Raw genomic sequence first — 7,767 nt, forward strand, 5'->3', positions numbered from 1 at the left:
GTACGCGGCAGATGACTGGAGACATCGTCGTCATCGTCGTTGCTTTGTCGTTCCGGACTTGCGTGAGTGCTAATTTTCACACGGCGTCGTGAGTCGCTTAATTTGTCGACCGCCCGTGTGTGTATGTGCACCGCTCCGGACGCAAGCGCGCGGACGTACGATCATCGACCAGCCTCCGTGTCTCGCCAAATACCCTCGTGATTGTTAACAGACAGCGTTCGCTTTTCGTGCGAGTTTTCATCCGCGCTCCCGACGTAGTCTGAAATGATGCGTGTAAGAAAGAGGCGTGCGTAACCCGCAACGACACACAAGAGAGTTTGTCGTGAGACTACAGAGAAGGACAATGAAAGGGTGTGCGAGTGAGCATGAACACGAGATCGCGTATACCCCACCCGTGTAGTGTGGTGAAGAAATGTATGACGAGAAACAGAGCCCCAGGGATTCTAGAGGGATCGTCTTGTTGCAGGAACAACGCGAAAAGGAGGCACTCATTCGTCGAAACGATGAAGTTCCGGGATGCATCTTCCCCGGCCACGTTTCGGTCGAGTCGTTTGTGGCTCCGTGAATGTGTTGTGTTGTACTACAACTTGTTTCTGTATCCTGAATCCTCTTTGGCGAGGCTTACACAGCCGCCATATATATGACTCATCACATAGGGATGACTTCTCTCCTAGAAGGAGGAGGTGGAAAGGTAGCAGCGTCCGGTCGCCCCATGTCTTCGCGTTAGTCGATCGCCGAGAGAGACCGCGCGTCAAGTCCGGTCGTCCAGTCCACGAAAGCTATACAAAAAGCAAGCGGACGGGCGTTAAACCATACCGGCAGTCGCCTGGCGAGAGTCTCTCTTCTTTAGATCGAATTAAACGAGACGCGAAGATGCTTTGGTGTGGCGCATTAAGGACGATGTGACTTACTTTCCGCTGATCACTTCTGGCGAATTACGAGGAGCTTCCTTACCTTTGGAAACGCTGCTGTTGCGTTACGACAACATATTCCGAAGGCACACGGCGAAGTTGGGACGACGCATCGAACATGATCTCAAGTCTCTCTCTCATTTCCCATTTCTCGTAACATTCGTTCACACACTCTGCCTGGTCCGCTTCTCTCGGTTGTGTGCCCCCGTTGTACGAGGATTACGCCACAGCTTCTTTCGTCATTTTTACACATATATAAAATATATCACTCTACGTGTGTGATATATTTAACACGTATACGACGACCTCAGAGTAGGCGAGATTACCCGCTGAATTTAAGCATATTACTAAGCGGAGGAAAAGAAACTAACAAGGATTTCCTTAGTAGCGGCGAGCGAACAGGAAAGAGCCCAGCACTGAATCCCGCGGTACTGCCGCAGGGAAATGTAGTGTTCGGGAGGATCCGTTTATCCCGTGACGTTGCATCGCGTCCAAGTCCATCTTGAATGGGGCCATTTACCCATAGAGGGTGCCAGGCCCGTAGCGACCGGTGCGCGTCTCGGGAGGGTCTCTCCTTAGAGTCGGGTTGCTTGAGAATGCAGCCCTAAGTGGGTGGTAAACTCCATCTAAGGCTAAATACAACCACGAGACCGATAGCGAACAAGTACCGTGAGGGAAAGTTGAAAAGAACTTTGAAGAGAGAGTTCAAGAGTACGTGAAACCGTTCAGGGGTAAACCTGAGAAACCCAAAAGTTCGAAAGGGGAGATTCATCGTCGACAAATGCTGGCTCCCGTTGGTGCGCGAAACCCCGAAAGGGGTGTCCGTCGCTTTTCCGCAAGGAGGGCGCACGGATGTTACGGCCAACGGCGAACGTTCCGGCTACGTAGACGTGCACTTCTCCCCTAGTAGGACGTCGCGACCCGTTGCGTGTCGGTCTACGGCCCGGGCGGTTAGACCGTTGCGTCGCCTTGTGCGTGCGCGACGGACCCTCGGTGACCCGACCGGCTGCGCGACGGTGTTCCCCCAGATGGTATCGGGCCGCAACCAGTCTTCTCATTCGAACGGTGCGTCAGGCCCGCCGCAAGCTCGGTCAGCTTTGTTTGCCCTGTGGTACGGACGTCTTTCCCGTTCACGGGCCTGGCCAGCTGTTAGCCGGCGGAGCCCTCGGACTGGCCAAGCTTTGAATTACCTGTCGGCGGCGCTATTGCTTTGGGTACTCTCAGGACCCGTCTTGAAACACGGACCAAGGAGCCTAACATGTGCGCGAGTCATTGGGATGAGTAAACCTAAAGGCGAAATGAAAGTGAAGGTCGTCCTTTGCGTCGGCCGAGGGAGGATGGGCGCTGCATAGTGCTCCGCACTCCCGGGGCGTCTCGTTCTCATTGCGAGAAGAGGCGCACCTAGAGCGTACACGTTGGTACCCGAAAGATGGTGAACTATGCCTGGTCAGGACGAAGTCAGGGGAAACCCTGATGGAGGTCCGTAGCGATTCTGACGTGCAAATCGATCGCTGGAACTAGGTATAGGGGCGAAAGACTAATCGAACCATCTAGTAGCTGGTTCCCTCCGAAGTTTCCCTCAGGATAGCTGGCACTCACTCCTCCGTTCCTTCGGGGACGCGTCGAGTCTCATCTGGTAAAGCGAATGATTAGAGGCCTTGGGGCCGAAACGACCTCAACCTATTCTCAAACTTTAAATGGGTGAGATCTCTGGCTTGCTTGGTTCATTGAAGCCACGAGATTTCGGATTAGAGTGCCAAGTGGGCCAATTTTGGTAAGCAGAACTGGCGCTGTGGGATGAACCAAACGCAGAGTTAAGGCGCCTAAGTCGACGTTTATGGGATACCATGAAAGGCGTTGGTTGCTTAAGACAGCAGGACGGTGGCCATGGAAGTCGGAATCCGCTAAGGAGTGTGTAACAACTCACCTGCCGAAGCAACTAGCCCTGAAAATGGATGGCGCTGAAGCGTCGCGCCTATACTCTGCCGTCAGCGGCAAGTGGGGAGGGACGGTGCCATTACTGGTGACCGTCCTCCATGAAGCCCTGACGAGTAGGAGGGTCGCGGCGGTGTGCGCAGAAGGGTCTGGGCGTGAGCCTGCCTGGAGCCGCCGTCGGTGCAGATCTTGGTGGTAGTAGCAAATACTCTAGCGAGACCCTGGAGGACTGACGTGGAGAAGGGTTTCGTGTGAACAGCCGTTGCACACGAGTCAGTCGATCCTAAGCCCTAAGAGAAATCCTATGCAAATGTGGTGTCCTAAAATCAATGTCTGCAAACATATTATTATACAAAGAGATAAATTGAAAGATAAAAAAAAGAGACACACACACGTTGGGCGAAAGGGAATCCGGTTGCTATTCCGGAACCCGGCAGCGGAACCGTTTAACATCCGGGCCCTCATTGAGTGTTCGTCGGGGTAACCCAAAATGACCTGGAGAAGCCGTCGGGAGATCTGGGAAGAGTTTTCTTTTCTGTATAAGCGTTCGAGTTCCCTGGAAACTTCTAGCAAGGAGATAGGGTTCGGAACGCGAAGAGCACCGCAGTTGCTGCGGTGTCTGGATATTCCCCTCGGACCTTGAAAATCCAGGAGAGGGCCACGGGAGGTCTCGCGCCGGTTCGTACCCATATCCGCAGCAGGTCTCCAAGGTCAAGAGCCTCTAGTCGATAGATTAATGTAGGTAAGGGAAGTCGGCAAATTGGATCCGTAACTTCGGAATAAGGATTGGCTCTGAGGAGCGGGGCGTGTCGGGCTTGGTCGGGAAGCGGGTCTGGCTGACGTGCCGGGCCTGGGCGAGGTGAAGGGTCTTAGACTTCGGTCGACGTCCTGGGATCCGAACTCGGTCCCGTGCCTTGGCCTCCCGCGGATCTTCCTTGCTGCGAGGCTTCCGCGTCGGTTCAGCCGTCGCGTGTCGTTTCTTCGGCCGCCATTCAACGCTCGGCTCAGAACTGGCACGGACCAGGGGAATCCGACTGTCTAATTAAAACAAAGCATTGCGATGGCCCCCGCGGGTGTTGACGCAATGTGATTTCTGCCCAGTGCTCTGAATGTCAACGTGAAGAAATTCAAAAAAGCGCGGGTAAACGGCGGGAGTAACTATGACTCTCTTAAGGTAGCCAAATGCCTCGTCATCTAATTAGTGACGCGCATGAATGGATTAACGAGATTCCCTCTGTCCCTATCTACTAGTCTCTACCTGACCGCCGAGGCGAACGGACGTGCCGCGCGCCGCTCCGTACCTGCGCCGACCCTTGCGGAACCATACAGCGACTAAGGAGCCACATCACGCTCTCATCGGAGTTTCCACAGTGATAATACTGTGTAAATGCAGTGATTTGCAGTGAAATGTTTGTGGAGTTTTCTGGAGTTAGCTGTGTAACACAGGTGTACTATTGACTAACGAGAAAACGCGGAATCCGCGTCGAAACGCCGCCGAAGTTCACGGCATCTTTTGGACTTCACGACCGTATCTGCACGAGTTCAGACATTATCTCGCGGCAGTGAACGGTGATCACGAAGACGAACAGTTTGACGTATTTATCGTCAAATCAAACCAGAATTAAGGGCATTAGAGGCACTGACGCCTTCCTGTGTATCGTGGCGCTTGGGGACGCGGCCGTCCGCCATTTTGATTTGCCGCCGTGTCACGTACGCACGCTGAGCTAGTCCTATCGGCAGTGGACGCTGCTACGAACATTTCTATGGGCACGTTTACTTCCGTATGGCTTGCCTGTTAGCCACAGAGCATTAAAAATTAACGGGAGTGTGCCTGAAGTTATTTTGAGCGTGAATTCCCGGAGACTCCACAAGAGTCGGTACGAGACGACGCCACCGCCATTGGAGTCAACCTCGGCGTCACGTACGCCCGGGACCCAAGGCCCCATCCAAGAAGATACACGGGCTAACAGGACCTATACTTTGCGATGCGTACGCGACTCTGAAGAGAATTAGAGACGCACGCGTCGCTGCCATTGGCCGCGCCAGCGCGGTCACGACCACCAGCGGGGACGCCGCCATCGCCGGCGGACCACCGATCAGGTACACCAGCAGGGGACACCGCCATCGCCGGCAGACCACCGGTCACGTACACCAGCGGGGGACGCCGCCATCGCCGGCAGACCACCGGTCACGTACACCAGCGGGGGACGCCGCCATCGCCGGTGGGCCACCGGTCACGTACACCAGCCACGGTGAGGAGGGAAACACGCGGAGTGGGGGAAGCCGCCATCGCCGGCGGACCAGCGAGCACGTACGCCAAGCAGCGAGTGGGACATAACTGGAGTGGGGGACTACACGCTACGGCAGGCGGCCATTACAAACAGGCGGCCGGTCGCGTATCAACGAGGAGTCAACATGGCTCCCGCCTCTCTGAGGCAATCCAAGCCACCCAAGTCTGCAATCCCGAGCAAGCCCCTGGCACCGGCACTAAAGACGCCGGAGAACAAAAGCCAGTCTACGAAAAGGAGGGCCAGCACTACGCCAGAAAAGGACTTCAGTGCAGAAAAAGAGGACAAGAGGCAGAAGACTGACGTGTCGATGGAGGAGCGCACTCCAGCGGAATTTAAGAACGCCGCAAGCGACATTGAAGATCGCCTGCTTGCTTACTGCAATGACCCGAAGAAGAAAGTGAACAGAGAGCAGACCACCGCTATCATGCGGTATTTTAAAGAAATGAGGGAGCTGGTTGAAGATCTCAACATCCGGAACAGCTTCCTCGAGGGTAGGCTTGAGCAAGCCACCACTCATGCCAGAAAGTCGGAGGCGGCAATGAGCGGCGCCGTCCAGAAATCGCTCTTGGCAACCCGCTGCCTGGAACGAGTGTCAAGGAAAGCCGAAGAAACGAAAGTCCCCACGTATGCCGAGAGAGTGAGGATGCCTCCGAAGAGAGTCTCGCCAGCCGTGGTGACACCACCTAGGAATGTGGCTATCATCGTCCCAGACATGGACGTGGGGGAGATCAAGACCAGCGAGGAAGCCAGAGAGGCAGTTTTCACCCTGGTCAACCCAAAGAAGCGTGGGATACAGGTGAAGGCTGTGAGGAAGATCCACGGCAACGGCATCGCCGTGGAAACAACCACTGCGGAGGCCCTAAAAGAGTTTACAGAAAACTCCAAGCTCAAGGAAATCGGACTGAAGGTCGCAGCGAAGCAGATGCGGAAGCCAAGGTTGACTCTCTTCGACGTACCAAGAGAAATGACCGAGAAGGAAATTCACAGCTGCCTCAGGAAACAGAACGAAAAAGTACTTGGAAATGAGGAAGCAGAGTCAGTGACGCTCTGCTTCAGGACTGGTCGAAAAGACAGTGAGGAAACGAACTGGGTCGTGGAAGTTTCGCCGGCACTCAGACTAAGAATGCTCGAGGCACACAAGCTGTTCCTTGGGTGGAATGCCTGCAAGGTGCGCGATTTCTTGGCAGTTAGCAGATGCTTCAAGTGCCAGGCCTTCGGGCATATAGCTAAGCACTGCAAGCACGAGCAGGAAATTTGCGGTCACTGCGCTCAAGAAGGGCACGGAGTAAAAGCTTGCCCCAAAAAGGACCACCCAGCAGTATGCATAAACTGCAAACGAGCCGGAAAGAACGGAGATCACGCCGCTTCCAGCGCGGCTTGCCCAGGACAGAAAGCAGCAATAGAGAAGTCAGTTAGCAGAACCAACTATGGATACTAACGCCGTAAGTAGCAAAGGACGCGGAATGACAATCCTGCAGCTTAACATGCAGAGATCCAAGACTGTACCGCACGAGGTCAGGTCTAAAATGGAACACGTCAATGCGGATATCCTGCTCATGCAGGAACCGTACAGTTTCAAAGGGGCAATTACGGGTCTTGGAAGTGGAATCGTGACGGTCTCGCGGGGTACGGCAGACGCGCCGCCGCTTGCAGCGATAGCTGTACGAAACAGAAAGCTCTCGATACTCGAGATATCAGAATTCTGCACGACTCACAGCGTATGCGTACAAATCTATGACGGACTTATGGAGCTTTACTTCATCAGTCAATACTTTCCCCCGTCAGAGCAGATCGAAGTCGGACTCGCCCATCTTGACCGAACGCTCACATACCTTCGGGGAAAGCCAGTAATCATAGGGGCGGACGTGAATGCCAAATCATCTGTATGGCACAGCAAGATTACTGACGAACGAGGGGAACTGTTAGAGCAGTTGATAGCACAGCATGAACTGGTAGTGCTAAACAAGGCTGGATTCCCTACAACGTTTGAAAGCACTCGCGGATCGTCGAACATCGACGTCACACTCATTACCTGGAAAGCCATACCACTTGTACACGGCTGGAAAGTGTACAGGGACGGTACCTCCAGTGATCATAGAATCCTGGAGACGAGACTTGACCTCGGCGGAGAGCTGCGACACGCACACCCCATGAAACCAAGGTACAACACAAGGAAGGCAAACTGGGATAAGTTCCAGAAGGTACTCTTGGAAAAGAAAACAGCTCTCAGCAGACTCCCGCTGAACAGTCGAGAGGATGTCGAGAGACTCGCCGTAGAAACCGAGCGCACGATAACTGCTGCGTGCGAGGCAGCCATGCCCGAGAAGCGATGGTATCAGAAGTCAGTTCCATGGTGGACAGCGGAACTGACGAGGATGAAAAGGTCAGTGTACAAGGCCCGACGTATATACCAGCAGACAGGCGATCCGGTCAGGAAGGAGGAGCGTAAGGGAGAATACCGGAGACTCAGAAGGGCCTACACAAAAAAGGTAGCGTCTGAGAAGAACAAGAGCTGGCGTAGGTTCGTAACAGAGGAGGGAAGGAAGGCACCATGGGGCCTTGCGACAAAAACAACGCTCGGAAAGCTCAGGAGAGAAGAAGCAATGTCGACTATCAAACTACGACAGGGT

General features: G+C 54.2%; 1 pseudogene; it reads left to right on the forward strand.

Moving 5' to 3' along the window:
* The first annotated feature begins 1,213 nt into the window (after positions 1–1,213).
* LOC143187721 (large subunit ribosomal RNA) lies at positions 1,214–4,145 on the forward strand (annotated as a pseudogene).
* Positions 4,146–7,767: the final 3,622 nt, after the last annotated feature.

Source organism: Calliopsis andreniformis, unplaced genomic scaffold, assembly GCF_051401765.1.
Source record: "Calliopsis andreniformis isolate RMS-2024a unplaced genomic scaffold, iyCalAndr_principal scaffold0156, whole genome shotgun sequence".
Classification (NCBI taxonomy): Eukaryota; Metazoa; Arthropoda; class Insecta; order Hymenoptera; family Andrenidae; genus Calliopsis; species Calliopsis andreniformis.